The 19,027-nt window shown below is 35.4% G+C and overlaps 1 long non-coding RNA gene across 1 annotated transcript; it reads right to left on the bottom strand.

Annotated features, from left to right (window-relative positions):
• Positions 1 to 15,576: 15,576 nt before the first annotated feature.
• On the bottom strand, positions 15,577 to 18,479 carry LOC144418483 (uncharacterized). The gene is made up of 3 exons (XR_013473488.1): positions 18,102 to 18,479; positions 17,881 to 17,968; positions 15,577 to 17,767 (listed from the first exon to the last, which is right to left on the bottom strand). It is a non-coding gene; the product is annotated as an uncharacterized LOC144418483 (long non-coding RNA).
• Between the last annotated feature and the right edge of the window lie 548 nt (positions 18,480 to 19,027).

Genomic DNA, 19,027 nt, shown 5'->3' with positions numbered 1-19,027 from the left:
CCTACTGGTTTGAATATGAAAAGGCACTTACCGGCACCAAACAGCGCTAAGTTGTGATGCTTAACAAGTTCTTGATAGATCTTGAAACACAGCAGGAAATAAATTGAAACGTGCAGTGGTTCCAACAGGATGGAACTACTCCACATACAGCCAATATCACATTAGAGTAGTATAATATGTATATATATATATATATATATATATATATATATAAAGTTTTTACTTCCGAGGGCTTTTTGCTTTCTCCTTTTCCATGCATAATTTGGCACCAGATAATCAATCGCATGCAACCTATTTAATTAAATTTTCATTTATGCGGCTATGTTTTCACCGGTTGTTGGTAAATTGTGAGAAAGTGGTCGACTTCAACCTAATTCACATTCGCAAGGCGGTTTGAAATGCAGCGCGTTTGGACAATTTTTGATTTCCGTTTTTTCCGGCAATTTAAATTCACTAATTTATCGTATTATCGCAAATGCACTTTCATCACGCCAGTCGCTATCACGAACTGCGTAACGTAGTCTCCATTTTGTAACTGGGACCGTAGCCCACTACCTACTACAATGTTAGCAATATAATCAATCGAGAATTCCAATCATTCGCAAAGCTAGAAAACTTAAATTCGAACCAACTTTGGAATAAGTGCTTAGTAACAGGGACATTATTGAAACTGTTATTGAATTTGTTTTGTCCACGGGCAGAAATATTTAGGATTAGATACTCATTGTAAATGATTTAATTGTATAATTATTTATACAATTTGTAAATATTGTATAATATGTTAGTATAGTATTTTTAAATTCGAATTGATCAACGGTAGAAATGACCACTGAAGTTATAAGCGACAACGTATAACAACAACAACAACCTAGTCTTCAAATTGATTAGCATAAAAACGTAACATTAGGCTGATCAGCCTGCACATACATTAATTAGCAATAGTAACATCTATCTCTATGGTGTTTTCGGTGGGCAGCAGCTGGCGAGTGTGATCTCCAAAGAAAAGTAGCGCTAACGACCCTAATACATATAGTATTGAAGATAAAGAGAAAGCGTTATGGCCATATTTCAGCCAAATCCAGTGTTAATTGTTGAAATAATTCAAAGCTGCTCGCGTACCACTTGAAAAGTTGAGAACCTTTGTGTTAGGGATAGTACCACAACTTAATTCCAGTCATCATCATACTGTAACGCAGGGGTCCCAAACTCGCGGCCCGCGGGCCAATTGAGGCAGAAAGTTGTATAAAATGATGGTAACGTAACTTGTGTGGAAATAGCCAGTGCCGTGTTACATTGATGTCGACCGCATAGGAGCAGATATGAGCAGATATTTTGCATAACTTGGACAGAAGAGAAACTGATGAAGCTAAAAATGCTACTTTGAAAAGATGTTGTCGTACAACGGAAACATTTTGCTAACTCAAACCTCAAGTTTTTCTTACAACCCAAGATGTTTCGTGTTCATGCATGAAGCTCTATCAAAGTGGTACGTCTAAGCTCACGACATCTCATGGGTTACATATTGTCGCTACACATAGTAAGCTCTTTTTATGAGTTGTTTATTTGTTTAAATTGTATTTGTGCGATGAACAATACTCATTCTTGCGTAATTTTGATTATAATAAGCTTTCATTCTCATATTACAGTAGTGTTCCAAAAATTTTTCATCGAGCCTCTAAAACAACTTCACGAAACCTGTATAATATTATCTGTTTATTTCACAATGAATTATTAGGATCCTATTCATCGTAATATTATTTTTAATCTATAGTTTCCTTACTTCAATTATCACGTAAGCAATATTATGATTTGAATAAGTTCACAACCATGCTTTCATATCCATGTTCCTACAATACATGCACGGAAAACATAGGTCTAACTCTAAACATATGGGATTGCAAGTCGTTGACTTAAGTCTAATGTGAACACTTGATTTTGGGAGGTAATTCCTATGGGATCCGTCCGCACTCGTTTGTATTCCTCATTCTGTTGATTACGTCACAGCCATCATCAAATTTTACATTATATATATTATTTTCATCCTTTGTAATTTATACTCTTCTTCATTAACACTTTGGCGCAAACTAAATAATTGCACATACCCTATAGAATTAAAAATAACATTGATGTGTCTTCAAAGTTAACATCACGTTTTCACCTGTTGTTGGTAAGTTGTGAGATAGTGGAAATTTGACTTAATACTGTTCAATCGAAATGCGAGGGACAACGCAACATTAATTTCTATTTATTAATTTTTCTGAAATAGAGCAAGTGGTACTTTTTTAAAATTGTCTAAAAATTCAAATAAAAAACGATTCCTCATTCGATTTTTAATTGTCTATCGAGCATATTTAGATATTGTTAGCGGATATTCCTGAACAAAAAGATAGAATCAATTAGTATTTATGGTAAGTACAACGGCATTTAATTCGTTTCAAAACTTTGAAATCACTAAGTTATGTACTTTTAAATCAAACTCCAAAATGCATTATAAAATCAAATACAAGAGTTATTCTCAAACATAGACACGAATCTCGATCATCGTTACCGACTGGTACGGCTAGGTCTTCGTTACCCAAGTGAGAACAAAGTTTGCCAACATAGATGTACAATCGTTACAAATACAGACAAGCGTGGCTGAATATAGAGAAGCGTGACTGAATAAAAACTATGTCGATATTTTAAGTGTTCCAATAATTAAAAACAAGTTTTCAAGGTTAATCGTGAAATACCTTGCCAACAAGTCATGACAAATTTCAATCAACCTCTAGTACTGAAAGTTTGAAACCTATCGTTAGGGTGGTACTAATTATGCAATTTTTCTTTTGAACATTTTAGATATTTTGCAATCAAATAAATAATATTTTAAACATTAAGCCAACGATTCAACCATTTTTCATCTTGTCATTAATAAATATATTTTCTTGCAGAAATCAAACTTCATCTCAGGCCTGCTGAACACATTGACTGTGAAACAAACCTAGTGTTATTTTTTGTATGTATTGAGGATAAATAAAGCACTTGCATGATATGAAAAAGACGACTTATAATTACAGGATGACAATTATTCCTCAAAAAGTAAGTACCCATGGCTATGTGGTAAAATTGAAGAAAAATATTTTTCTGTAGAGGGGTAAGTTTTCTTTAATCCTGCTGTTTTTATTACTCAGTGCTGTGATTTGTCGACAATTAAGACATGCCTGGTAAAGGTTCAAATTTCAAAAAGACCTAACCCAATATGAGTTTTTGTACTTTGGGTGTCAAATTCAGGTACTCAGTGTTGATAGAGCTTCCAGCTATTTATTGACCCTATTTTATCAGGGTGTAAGATTCAAACATTTTGCAATGCGCCAGTCATTCTAATTATCTAATAGATAGGATGACTTACACACAGCCATAACGTGATGATCCAACTCTGAGCCTTATATTTAAATATTTACAGTTAATGTCAATAGCAGCTATTCCCAAAGGGTGTGCCGCAAAAATGAACATAATTTTGTTGAACATTTATTTCACCTTTTTACGTCGTTTATTGTTGAGTAACAATAGAGGCAAACACTACAATACATAATAGACAGTAAACGACACGGGTCTATGACTTTGAATATTTTTTTCTCCAGAATGGTTGATCAACCAAAGTCATAGACCCATCAAATACCAACAAAAGGTAAAATTAATTAATAACATTGCGACGGAAGATTGCAAAAGTCAATCAAATATGTCTAAATTGCATATATTATTGCTTAACAAAGCATACAAATAACCGATGCATATTTCATGTTATGCAGGTGCTGTAGGAGCTTTTCTGAATAAGAGTGACGACCTGCTATTTCCTCACTAACTAGAATAACATCAGCCTAGTGCTTCTCGTATTCGTGAATCGTTTACGGAAATATTGATTCGTTTGGATGCTTTGATTGACCTTCAGGAGGTGAATCTCTCGAAGAAAAAGTATTCAAGAGTATTCAAGACTAATTGAAACGAATAAATATGACTTGGAACATTATTTTAAAATTGATGCTCAGATCAACAATGCACTATAACATTGGTTTTCATCGTCGACCTTAGACGAACATGACAACTTGGAGGGTAGATAGAATTCTTAGACCAGCAGGAGCAGCATTTAATATTCAGAAAAAGAGCGTCATCTTCAATTTTTTATAGGTAAATGAAACTTCTTTATATGTAATAAACAATACTTCCGACATTGTAATGGATGATATCGTATATTACTGGTCGTCGTGAGTGATCATGGTGAGTAAAATCAAGATATGCTTTGACTTCATGCTAATTTGATATTTTTTTCTCATGATATAATTGGGTTCTGGAGTTTGTGTAAGTTTGTAACACTGTTTTTTCACATTTAGATTCAAACGAAGACAGCAATAAGGAATATATTCCCAAAGTCAGTGTTGGAAGCGATTCTGAAGAACTTGATGATCAACCATCTACAGCTCCGTCAAATAGAGCTAAAATAACAAGAAGAGGTCTACCTAGACGACTGAGAGGTGCTAGACAACAGGCTCCGGCTGATATTGTGACAAGAAAATAAAGAGAGATGTTACTCCCAATAATGATATGGCCCAAAAACCCAGTATAACTTTCGAAATCAAGGTTGTGTGGGTAAAAAAATACCGCCATCTGATAGATCGAATGATTATTTCAAACTCATTTTAGCGAGGAATAAGTAACCATTATAGTCGAGGATAGAAACCTTTTGACTGTTGGTGCGATTTGCAGTATCTATACCATGACTTGTTCGCAAATGCCATTTTCCAAAGTGGACTCCAGGCCATTTTCCATACAATGCTTCAATGTTGTGATATCTCGAGGGACAAATGGGGATAAAATACAGTCCATCATCAACTATGTCGATCAAAAGTTCCAACATTTCGTTCCTTATCAACAGTTCTCGACAGACGAGTCTATGATAGGGTATAAGGTATCTATTTCAACAATACAACCCGATAAAGCCAATAAAGTGGGGACTCCTTGCTAGAACATTGGCACTGCCAAGACTGGATATATATTGAAGATTGTTATGTACTACAGTAACGGGGGGAAAGAAACAATCGAAAGCTTGACTAAAATTTCATCCGCAATTGTTAGGCTCCTCCAACCCTATCTTAGCAAAGGGAACCAAGTATTTTGTGACAGGCTTTATATGTCATTGAACTTGGCAGATTATCTACATAAAAAGAAGACATATCTGACATATCAGAAAAGGCGTCCATGCTGAAATCAAAAGAAAACCAACAGCCTGATTTCAATGCGGAGTTGCAAGATTATGCTTTAAACTTTACTGACAAAAGGCCCCCACGATGATCTTCATTTATTATCGTGGAGATGAAACATACACTAAGGACGTAAAAGGGCTCGAATCAACACATTTTACAAATTTAGTAGAAAGTCTGTTAAGTGGTGTAAAAAGTTGTTTTTTGGCTCATAGAAATATGTGTAACAAAGAAGTGGTCCAGGCTGGCTGAAGAGACCAAATCTATTCATTTGCTTTTGTTCATTTGCTTCAGCAGACCCTTACACCCGATCATGTGGATGTTGGGAGAGGGGCAACGCAGCGGAATCGACGATTCCGATCGGCATCTGCCCTCCGTGTGCGAACCGAAACAAACACGATTCATGCTCAGTAATTGTTCGGGTCTAGGAAAAGACGTAAAGAATGAACTTTTGCAGCAACGGCATAATGGACGTACGCAAAGACACGACATTTTATTGTCAGTGTAGGGAAGCCTGGGCTTCATTCTGGGCTTTTCCCATTATCATCTTCAAAGTGGAGATAGTCGGTAGGTTTAGTGTCATAGTGTATATAATTCATTTGTAAACAAATGCATCGTTTCTATGTTATTCACTGTATGTATTTGCTGTTCTGTACTGTTCTGTACTGTCATCATTGCACTATTGTACATTGTACTAAAGTCATTTTCATATGTGCTAATTCGCTGTGTTTATATCTACCTTGTCATTGTTTTTAACGTTTCTATATTGTGTTATTGATTGTTTTCGCAGATCCAGGTTTATGCAGATTTTGGGGTACAATGGGGAAATACAGCGAAATAAGGGAATTAAAGTATGACAGAACAATGGTAACAAGCTCGGAAAATATTCAGCAAACGAATAGGACAAAGACCAGACAATCACGCCACGAGCATTTTCAAATTAAAGATATAAGATAAAATATTGAATACAAATACGAAAATATTTAAACACGTATATTAAGCAAAGCCCACAGATGGAATAAATTATTTTTTCAAAGGCGCTGATTTAAGCAAACAAGAGATAAGGCTCATAAAGCCATAACTACTCTCGCGAGCAACAAATGTTACTGTTTCATGAAATGTGTTTTGGAAGTCCCAAACTATCTTGAAACTTGAAGCCATTGTTTTGGCTGTGAATATCGAATTTCAAAACAATACGCCGCTTCCTTTATAAATCTTTCACTCTTACTAATTTCTCTTTCTTTCCCGTCTCCGCCCCATAAAGTTTTTGTTTACAGTTTGTATATACAGTATACATGTGTTTGATATAACAAACTATGAATATTTTTCATCAATAGGTAATATAGCAATGATATTGACAACATTGCCTTCATTAAATAATTTAATTCAGAAATGAGATAGATATTTATGAAATGTCTGACATTATTTCATGCAAAGCTGCAAGACAAAGTATTGACAAACGAGCTAACATGGATCCATATGTTGTAGGGGTAATCGGCAATGGCTATTTGTTGAATGCTGTAGTGATTCCGCATTTCACTCTGCGAAGCATCATGGACAATGCCTATTCGACATACAAGAGAGAAAGTATACAACACGTTCCAAATCATTTACGGACATCAACATATTGGTGAAGACTCGTTTTTTTACAAGACCGAGCTTTCGCATAAATGACCCAGAAGTGGAAGCTATCATCACAAGCATTGCAACTTTTGGTATCTTCAACATGTCGCTAGAACATTTTAAGAGCGTACATAGAGAATGTATTACAAACAAGCACCCGCTCAATCTGGCGGTTTTGGAAGCGGGCCAGTTCAGTTTCGAATTGAAATAATGCGTACCTGCAGATGGTGCTCACTTGTATTCACACGGTGATGATGCTACCAAGAGGGGTTAGAAATCATAACGCTTAACTGGTCGGAGACGCCAGTTATTCTTAGCAGGTAAGCACCCGAAATACTAACAAATATGATTAGAACTATGAATATTTTTCATCAATAGGTAATATAGCAATGATATTGACAAGAAATGAGATAGATAATTATGAAATGTCTGACATTATTTCATGCAAAGCTGCAAGACAAAGTATTGACAAACGAGCTAACATGGATCCATATGTTGTAGGGGTAATCGGCAATGGCTATTTGTTGAATGCTGTAGTGATTCCGCATTTCACTCTGCGAAGCATCATGGACAATGCCTATTCGATATACAAGAGAGAAAGTATACAACACGTTCCAAATCATTTACGGACATCAACATATTGGTGAAGACTCGTTTTTTTACAAGACCGACCTTTCGCATGAAGGACCCAGAAGTGGAAGCCATCATCACAAGCATTGCAACTTTTGGTATCTTCAACATGTCGCTAGAACATTTTAAGAGTGTACATAGAGAATGTATTACAAACAAGCAAACCGCTCAATCTGGCGGTTTTTGGAAGCGGGCCAGTTCAGTTTCGAATTGAAATAATGCGTACCTGCAGATGGTGCTCACTTGTATTCACACGGTGATGATGCTACCAAGAGGGGTTAGAAATCATAACGCTAAACTGGTCGGAGACGTCAGTTATTCTTAGCAGGTAAGCACCCGAAATACTAACAAATATGATTAGCTACACGAATATTGCTTGCGTGAAAATGTTACTGTAAAAAATCGACAACAAAAAAGATCGAAAACGATATTTTGACATATTTCAAGACCACAACAAAAAGGTTGGCACAACTAACAGCGCCTCTCATCCAACATCAACGAACCAACCAACATTCCTCGTTGGTTTCCCCAAGTAACTGTGTAGAAAAATGCGTTGTGTGTCTCTGCAACTTCCCGATGAACCATCGTAATTGACAATAACCAGAAAATAGGTCGAACTTATAAAATAGCCGGGGACAATTAATTCAGTACATACAAGTGTTATGAAACGTCATATGAAGTCATTTTCATGTTTATTTTTATTTTATTGCCACTGTCAAGTTAAGGCCAAATTTTGCAGGCAACGGCATATTCCACACACAAACGAAGGAAGTATCTGTAGGCCCAATGAAATTCAGTTGATTGAATTTCGGATATACTCTGAAGTTTTAGACGCGCGGAGACGAGTATGCGGTTATCAACGTAAAGATGCAGCATGTTTGGGGGCTGTTAATTAGGAGATAGCTACGTCTCTTCTTCGAAGGTGCTCAGAGATGCACGTTCCAACTTCCAATATGATGCAACGAGTATGTAGATCTTCCACAGATACTATTTATCAATAAAACCAAATAAGGTAATTTGGAAAACAATTTAGCTCTGTATTCTATAATTCTTTCCAGGTATACTTTCTCACTCTTTGAAGGCGTTAAAATCGGCTATAAATTACAAAACATTTCAAAATCGAACTCTTAGCATATCAGAACGTCTAGACTTGGCCAATGGATAATGCATCTTATATCCAATTTTGATTTCGGAAACTTGAATCTCAGACAAATTGAATAAATCGCAGCAAGCGAAACTTTACAAAGCGATATTTTACACTTATTGCACAATGAAGATTATTCAATTACGGCAAAATGCCTCCTTCAAAGCGCTACATCATTAATATACGAGCTGTATAGCTAACTCATTGTGAAACGAAATGTATAGAATATCTAGTTGAAGACAACTTTGTAAACGCCTTGTGGTTTAAAAATCCCATTTTATCGGCGTTGTAGGCTAGTATGGCATATAGGTATGTTTTGGGGCATTGTATTAATTATGTTTTTCATTACAACAGAGCTCGGCAATATTAGGAACCCCCATCGGCAAGCTGAGAAGACACCGAAACTGCTTTGCCTATCCATATCCCCATGCAGACGAACTGCGTCTTTGAAAGGAGTCAGTACACCAACCGTTGATGACCATAACAATATCAAGTGCACAAGCCGGCGGTGAACCAATCGAGAAATAATCGAAAGCAATTCGATACCGATCTAAATAGGATCAAATGACAAATTGTAAAAAATCAAAGAAACCAAAGTATATGTGACGACAAAAAATAAAAATACTGCTATATTGAAAAAATGTGCATAAAACAATCAGACTATACGTACTGCTTTACATCGAAAAAAAAATGTTAAAATTTAGTCAGACGTCTTTACAACAAAAACAGATGTGAAAGTATTAAACGCAACGTAGAAACGCAGAATTTCCTAACAACGCCCGCGACTTAATACCGAGAAATTGCGGATTGTTGTAGTATTAATTTACGTTAAAAATACAAAATACTATTTTAAAACAATCCTATTACAAGTAAGCGCTCTTTCCTATTTGTATAAACGCAAGTAGATGTCGCATTTTTATTTTCGAACGCCAAAAGAAGCTTGGTTATCTTTTGACTAATTAATATTGCCAACACGGCACATTAACGCAACAAGCGTATTTTTGTTTGTTTTTAACAATTTATTATTTCGAACGTACGTGTATAACAGCAAAGAATTAGTAGTATTCAGGTATTATTGAAATTAACAAACACCAAATCTTTTTCTTTTGAATACACACACAACCCTGATTCATCTCTTACGTTTCTTTGAATTTGCTTTATTTAGTGTATTTTTCTACTTTCGCTGGACTTCGTGCAAAAACCTTCAAATTATCAGATCTCCAAAACATTCTCCAAAATGAACAGTTTCACAAAATGCGAGAGGTACTTTACTAAATGCTATGTACCTACTTTTTACGTTAAAAGTTCATAATACAAGGAGTTCATAATACTGGAATTTCTACAGGCCCTTGTCACATCAATTTTAGCAGGATTTATCAATGTTTATATAATGTTATTTTACGACAAATTTTTTAAAACTAGTTTTTCGCTTTCTATTTCTATGAATTTTTCTTTTCTTCATTTTTTTTCTTCTAATTATATTAAACTACACTTTAAACTGTTTCAGTATGCTATCTTTCTCATTTTATTACTTTTACGTATTATAATTTTATTTCTCTAACCCATGTTCTGTTAATTTTTCAGTTCATATAATATATAGTTTTTTAAAACACTTTGATAAAAAAATAACACAAGGCTCAAATTCCCACCAACACTGAAGATATATATTATATAAATATATATATAACTTAATTTACATTTTGTTTCAATCAATGTGCGAAACGATTTTATCCCGTAAAAGATTTATTTTGCGTCAATAACATTTGCCTATCTACGGACTACGAGGGGGAGTGAAAGAATTCCAGTCATACATACATCACAGAAATTTATTTTATACATTTATGTGTGCTTATATGTATGCACAAATCTCTTAACATTTTGTTGATGAGTCTCAAAATATTTCGAAACAGTTGGTTAATTACAGTCAAAGCTATCGGAATGATCAGGTTAGGGTTAGTCTGTTATTTTATTCCAATTTTCCTTGTTTTAATTTTATTACGAATTCGGAGACTGACTCCCATACCTGAAATTTACACTCCACGCCAAACGAAAATAAAGTTTCCAGAGATGTCCGAGCCTGAGCTGGATTATCATCGTGGGCCTAATCAGGATGTCAAGATTAGCTATGTACTGACAGACAAAAACAGGTTTACACCTAACAAAATTATGTCAAGGAACTGCTTTACAGCTTTGTGAAAATATCCTCACTTTTGTGATGAAACCAAATCCTGACACTTTTAAACATCTGTACTATCGTCGACTACTCTAACACGCTTAACTGCTCAAAACAACGGCAAAACGCGCTAATACAAATGTTTAAAACACACGAAAATGGATGGAAAAAAGTTATTGTAAAAATATTTCGATAGATTGTTCTACTCCCGATCAGGATAAAAGAAAACCAGAGGAAACGCATTTCTACGACCCATACGAGTCAGCGACAATATTACACAAGTATATATACTCGAACAATTTCCTTTCAGAATTAATATTAGGTCTTAGCCTAAACAGAAACATTTGTATTCGTTTGGAACTACAAACTGCAATAGTTTGTTTTAGCGATATGGCGTCAAAAAATTATTGTGTGGCTTTATATGGAAATGTTGTATGTAGACTCAAAAAGAAGCAAGTAAATTTTGCAATTACCTCGACAAACAAAAATTATATCAACTATTGAAAAGCAATAAAGGTATCACAACAAAACACTCGATATCATGAAAAATGCTAATCATACTGAAAATCTGTCTCTCCAGATTAAGAAGTCACGCCCGTTTGATTCTGTCCGCTTCGGAGTGTAAAATGAAGTATGAAGTATAAACATGATGTTCACTCTATGTTTTCAAGTTTTCCGACTTATATGCGGCTACGATATATGGGGAAATGGCTTCATCTAGATCGAATTCAAATACAACACCTAGCACTAGAACCGCACCTGCAAATTAGATTCAGTAATATAACTACGAGACAAAAGCTTTTTTACGTTTGAAATGATAGCAACGGTATGCTAATGGGATTGCGGTTACATTTGCAACCACTGGTTTTGACCTCTGTTCTCCCGTGGTCAAAACGATTTTTGCCTCTTTGTAATTCAAGACGACTACATGTGGTATTTTGCAGATGAGGCGATGTTATAACTCAATGAATATTTGACATTGTAAAATATATTCTTAGTATGTTATGGTCGAGCGCTAATTGGAAACACGTTTGTGTAAAATAGGCAATCTTCTATTATTTTAGATAACGAGTGCAAAAGAGATGATCAGGAATTTCTAAATATTATTTTCTCGGTCGACGGCCGCATATGAGTATGGGCAAGAGCCCGCAGCCAAAATATTGAAGCATATTCTAGTTTAAGCTTTTTCAGAAGAACGAATCAATAGAATCATGCGTGACGGTAATATAAAAATCGAGAAATCGCCTACAACTGACATCTTCTTAAATGGTTCTGTTCAAGTTGGAGCCGAAGTTTGAAATGACAATGCACGTAGTGATGACTCGACGGCAGATTTCAGTTGCGTGTCTGGTGAAGCAAGTAATTCAAGCAATTCAGAATCAGAGAAGGGATATTGTAAGTGCAAACGACCATCCAACCAAAATGCTATAAGGCCCCAAATGTTGGTTTGAAACTTTGATCAATAATGATTGAAAAATCAGTTTTAATTTAGAAATAGGATTGCAAAACAATTTTCCCCGGTCGAGACATAGACGAAACCTACAACTATTTATCCCTAACCTCTGATTATTTTAAAGATGTTGCTTCCATAGAACCAATTCAAAGAGCAATGGTGATACTTTGATGGAAACTAAGACAGGATAGAGTCTACGTCACAGGGGTCAACAACCTTTTCGAAGCCGAGGGCTACTTTTTGGGTACAGATTAAGCTGCGGGCTACCAGTTCAATGTACACTTCTAAAAAAATCAGTTGCTCGATTAAGCTTCAATTATTGATATAATTACTGGTATTTAGTGAAGTATAGACACTAATAAACTTTAGGATTCTTCAGGAAATCAAACGATTATCACAACGTTGCAAATAAATTTCTATCAATTATACTTGTATTTCAAAACTGAGTGTTTTCAAATTGATTTTCAACACTCTGCACAAGTCTAAGATAAAATGGACTTAACAGTTGTACTATCGAATGTTGCAGAGTATTATACTCCGACGTGTAACTTGACAATGTAACTCTGATGGAGTCTTGCATATTTTCATCAGTGAGGCGTGTTCCATGTTTGTTCTTGGTGGAGTGAGTCGCGGCGCTATGGCCCATCGTGTTAAGCGTTAGGTTCGCAGGTTAGAATCCCATGCGGGGGTTGTTATGTACAAAAGGATTGCTGGACTCCTCGCCGCCGTAGGGTGGTTCACGTAACCGCTGGTCGGTTAAGGCTTCCTTCGCCATCAAGTTCAGGCTTTCGGAAACAAATAACTAACTAATTCCATACCCGACATCGAATGAAAACCGGCGAGAAGCCGTGGTTTATCATATGGTTGAGCCGTCCTATCGGCTATCTTCTCCCCCGGGATAAATATGTAAATCTCCTATCCTGAATTTATGTCAAAAATGTTGATTCGAAAGGATAGGTTGAAACAAACGATGGTCTCGTAAAATAGGATTACTGTATGATTTGAATCGCTAGATTTTTTCTGTCCGTACTGTGCTGACCAGTGGGTAGTTAGCGCGAAAGATTACGTGACAAGATGTGAAATATCTCTCCGCTTTGCCGTCGCTAAAATCGCCCCACTAATGAGACACACGCAGGCTGTTTTCATGGTGGTATAAATATATCCACCTCCCATTCATCGTGAAAATGATGGATTTTTCTTTGGAATCAATAATTGTATTATTACTGCTAACCAACGGACAGGAAAAGTGATGTCAGTGTGATGTCATAATTGGCCCGTCACATTACTGAGGTCAAATAAAAATAAGGTTGATGGTTACAATAATTTATATAGTGCCATTTCTGTTCCCATATAAGTGTGATTTATACTAAAATAGCAGGACAAAATATAATTGATGTAGCTTACTTAAAAGAGCCTTTATTAAGCTTAGTTTGGCACAGACCTGCGGGCGACTAATATGGTCTCCGCGGGCGACTTGTTGCCCGCGGGCAACGCGTTGGTGACCCCTGGTCTACGACAATACAAGATTAGACAAAAAGACCACCTTGTTACAGTCAGTTTATAATATCTTACGGACGATGAACCAGACTAATTGGAAGTTCTAAATAAATATTATCATAATCATATTATCATAATCTAACGGTATGTTTTATTTAGAAAAATAACAAGAATTTATAAATATTACATAACCGTTTATTTTTAAACGTCAGTCTTTTAAATTATTCTTTTAATCCAGGGTAGCAATTTTAAGGTGATGTAAATGATAAGGTACAACACATAATATTGTAAGGTATCATTGATAAGAATGCTGAGTTTCTTATTCAAGTATTCTTATCCGATTCTTAAATTTTCGATTCCAATTCCGAAACTCGATTCCTCGTCTATTTAACCGAGAAAACATAATCACCTAAGCAATACCATATGAAATCAAAGAGAGCGATGTTCAAATATATGGACGGACAAACGGGCCAAAACTAAGTAGAATTGGTATCCAATTCGCACAAAAAAATCCCTCAGAACCCACAAAGATTTTAGAAATAAATGAACGTAAAAGCCTTCTAGCAAATCTACCGCGTTTCCTCGAAAATAGCACCTGGCCTGAAAATAAGATAATAATTTGAATTTTCAAAATGATTTAATTAAACCCTACCCTTAAAATAAATTTAAAATGTGTGGGAGAAGAAAGGTTCATTGACCTGAGGTAAGGTGAAGATCACACCACTATCCAAGATCTTTTGATATCACAAATATGATATTTGTTATTTGATTTTTGTATAAGAAATACAAATAGAAACAATGGCTGTCGGTTTTTATATAATGTTCAGTAAAAAATCTTGTGATTTTTATACATTGTGACTTTATTTTTGATAAATGAACACAAAAGACCTCTTCCAAAAACAACCATAGTGATATTATTCAAAAAAAATAAATTTAAATCCTGTCTAAATTTCGGGGAAACACGGTAAGAAGTGCTGTACAGTGTACGGACCTGATATTCGTAAAAAAGCCACATGGTCACTTTTTGTGTAGCAAACTTTCCTTCCTTTGAAAAGATCAAAAAAATCAAACTTTCACAGATTAGAATTTAAATGAAATTTAATTTATTTTGTTATTTTGAAGATTCACGTATTCCAGTCGCTACCGATCTTAATAACCAGTATAATTATACAAAGCTTTCCACATCTTTTCACGACCCACTAAGATTTCTTTTGCGATTCACCAGTGGGACGCGACCCATAGATTGGGAACCGCTGCTCTAGTCGATTCCGCGAAGAATCGATTCTGTAATCGAATCCGGACACGATTTCGCCATCCCTAATCATTGAACATAGCTTCGATTACAGAATTATGCAATATCAGGAAAATTAGAAGGAAAAGTATTTCAAAATTCCTATTCGCATTACGAACATTTGAGTATAGATAGGGTACTAGAGCGGCAATACACACAATAATCTCTGCTGCAATATAAGTTATACTGCAAATTCATTGCTTATTTTTTTGGTACATAATGGAATATATCGGTTCAACATAGTCTGCCATTAAAACTGCTTTTCCAAATCATACAGTTACAGGTAATCTTTGTCGCCCAAATAGACTCGGAACTAAATATTTTATTCAATTGCCAAGAAATTTTAAGTAAAGAGACACCCCAAACCATTAAGCAATGCTCTGTTACAATACATGAATTGTCCTCCAATTATACAAATCTTTTTATATATTTGTCGAAAATCAGCGACTAAATGGTTTAGTAATTGTTTTTCTCTGTGGTACATTTGAGTAAACCGAATATTCTATCATGATAGACCAATCCATCGGTTTATATTGTGGAGATTGGGTACGCACGTTAAAAGCAGATAAAATTGATGATTTGGAAACCACTTCCTACTCGAAATAAGGCAAGAGTAACTTATAATCGGCCATCCTCTGGACATAGACGGGTGATTAAAACTGACAGGGTTTCAGAGGTAACCAATAAATTGACAGCGTATGCAGTATCAATCATTTGGAATGACATATTGAAAGTATTCTAACTACTAATACCAAGCTCTTGTCTAAACATTACCCCTGTAAGATACTTAGTCAATTTCTAGGTGGGAACAACATCTATCACAAAAGGTGATATATCAACCGAAATAGTTGCTAACGTATAAAAGTTAACGTTATTAACAACCTCTTTTTACAAGGTTAATATGCTACCAGACTTTCAGTGCATTTTATTGACAATAGCAATGGAACAGTCATTCCACAGGTATTTTCGAATGTAGAGGCTTATGAGGGTATCCATTTTTTTTTTAACTTGCACGCCAGGTCGTATATTTACTTTCAATTTGATTCTATAAATACGTCGATATCAACAATATATCAGTCATGATCAATCAGTCATGTTTACCTTATTCGAGAACGAATATTAAGTGAGCAAACCTCACCTAATACAGATAGCACACCAGACACTGATATCGGTGCTATCCCACATCAAGTGAAAGACTACTTACCATGCCCTCTTTCATTAAAACGTCAAGTTTATCAGGTATTTATAATCTTACTTTGCATTTATCTCCCCATTTTGCCTGCTGTTTGGACAGTCTATTTTATCAAAATACTTTTCCCCTAAAACTGAGAGAAGGAATTTCTTAAATACAACGGCTTAGATAATACTAGGCTTCTTGCAAGTAATAAATGATCACCCCAAACTCTCGTGCAAACCAATAGACAAAGTCAGGGCGATCAATTTTTATCGAATATACAATTCCTCATTAATGAATATTTTTACTTTATCTTTATACAGTATTAAATTTTATTCTTTATTATCCAGTCAAATTACACGAAGACAACACGTCATTTTCACCTTCTCGGTGTAGCTTTTTTTCTCTGGGAACGCCAGATTAACCCAATTCGTGCGAAAATAAGTGTAACAAAATTAATCTTGATATTGCAATTATGAATCCCGTTGAAATATTTATTTACTGTTTTATTTATTATACTCGCATAGAAAAAAAAAAAACCTATACATTCCGTTATATTCTCAATGTTAATCAAAATAGAATCGATATGGGAGTGTATACATTGTATTGTGCATATATTATCGGAAACTGCAGTAAAACTCATAGGGTGTTTTAATTTAAGAGATGCAGAAAGACAAGATGAAATTAAATGTAGGAAACCTAAAGTTCAGTATTTGATGTAGAGATCAAGACAAATAATCAGTTCTACTTTCGGTAGCGTCATTATCCAAATATACCAGGTAGGTATCAGTATGACGGATGCACGTGGAAGGCAAGAAAATATAGTCTGGTATAGTAATATAAGAAAATATAGTATAGGGACCGTTCAATAACGAAGAGTTCGTTCGAAGATGCTCGCGCATATACGATCAACAATGTTGCAATGGGTACGAAATATGTAGGTATTTCGCAGATACTAGGTATTGACAAAACGTGAGCAAATCGTGCATTCTATATGTCGGTTAAAGGCGAGTGCTGTATATTATTAGGTCTATTCATACTCTGGCCAAGCTTAACAGATAGGCGCGGCTACAGGTGCCTACGGTGCCCATTGGCTCACTAAACACAAATTAGGTTTCAGCTAAAAACTTGTCGCCGTGAGTTCGCTTTACAACTGATTTAAGTCGTTCCAAGTAAGCACATTCCAAGCGTGATGAAATACAAGGTTGATATCAAAATGTTTGAAAATCGTATACGGAGCACACGTACAAGTCAAATACGGGAAATGCTAAACTTGAGCAACCAACAGCTCCGCACCAGGATAACAGCATCGTTGCCATTGCGCGCATGAGAAATAAAAGCAATATAACATTACTAAAATACCACTAAAACAATGAATTTTTGATTTCTTGAATATCGCCCTCAACAAATTTTGCCTTATCGCCCTCAACAAATAATAATAAACTTGAATCTTATCCTAGTAATATGGTGTTTACTCATCTTGTAGGTCCATTCTTCAGATTCATTGTTCATGCATCAGCAATTATATAGACAGTGTATCTTGAAACCCTGAAATGAAAACACGGCGTACTATATTATAGTACTCTTATCAATAACATAACACAAGAAATCAAGGATATTTTACAACACTTAGTGATAAATAATACGAATAAAATACATACATGTCACAAGAAGTTCATCGTCGTACCTCGCTGAAGTTCTTGTTTTCACCATTCTGTAGAACTGCAATGTTTTTTCAAATTCCTGGTCCTGACATGGAAAACAAGTACGGCTATAAAATCTTGTATTGTTCTGTGAAATTTTTGGCAAGCATATTTCATAAATATGTATAAAATAATACGTATAATGAGTATGAAGTATAGAACAAGTATAAAATAACTACCTTTACATGTCAATGTCTTGAGCAAACGGGGAGCACGAACGAACGTCTGGGGCAAACGTGAACTCGACCGAAATGATCGTGCGCCTGCAAGGTTGAAATCAAGAGAGATTGAACACGTGTAACGACGGAATTATGGGTGATTGTGGTCGGAGTCCACGCGTATTGCTAATATATTTGGAACGCCACGCAGAACCAAGTTCCAAAATCGCATTCACTACTCATCGATTTTGTAGGTTTTTATCGACCACCGCATATTACAGCAAAACGTACTGACATTTCAGTGATGAAAAATTCGCACAATGCCTACTTCAATTTAATCCATCAATAAATAAACCATTACAAGTAGCTCAGATGTGCAGCCTTGGCAACAATGCTATTACAACTTTTATGACAAAACTATATATTCGATCCGTAATTTCAGAGCAGTGGTTCCAACCACCGTGCCGCGAAGTGATTTCATTTTCGAATTTATTTCAAGTGATTCCAAGTTCCAATTCTTAGAATCCCGCGAGAATTACCTTGCGGCTCTTCCCAACAAACAGAAACGAAAAAATTTGAAGATTCGGGTATTATTTCAATACTAAGTTTTGCATAAAGCGCGCCAACACCTTTTTATAAATTTAAAATGTCAAACAAGGTAACAAGTTATTGTGCGAAATTTTTCCCAAATTTTTCCAAGGAGTTATTATTTGACTGGTATACAATTAGAATCATTGCCGATTTATTGATTCATTATTTGAACTCAAAATTACATTCAGGATTCACGCAATGACTTTGCAGGGTTTTATTTATAATTTGATACGAAAATAAACAGGCACAAGTTCAGGCGCGCAGCCAGGATTTTCAAAAAAAAGGGGGGGTCAAAGTCAGAAATTCCCATTGCCGTCTATAACAGCCACTGCCATTGCGCGCTCCTTTAAAGAGCC

This window comes from Styela clava, unplaced genomic scaffold (assembly GCF_964204865.1).
Source record: "Styela clava unplaced genomic scaffold, kaStyClav1.hap1.2 HAP1_SCAFFOLD_25, whole genome shotgun sequence".
Lineage (NCBI taxonomy): Eukaryota > Metazoa > Chordata > Ascidiacea > Stolidobranchia > Styelidae > Styela > Styela clava.
Note: the sequence above shows the minus strand (reverse complement) of the source record. Positions and strands in the feature narration are given on the sequence as shown.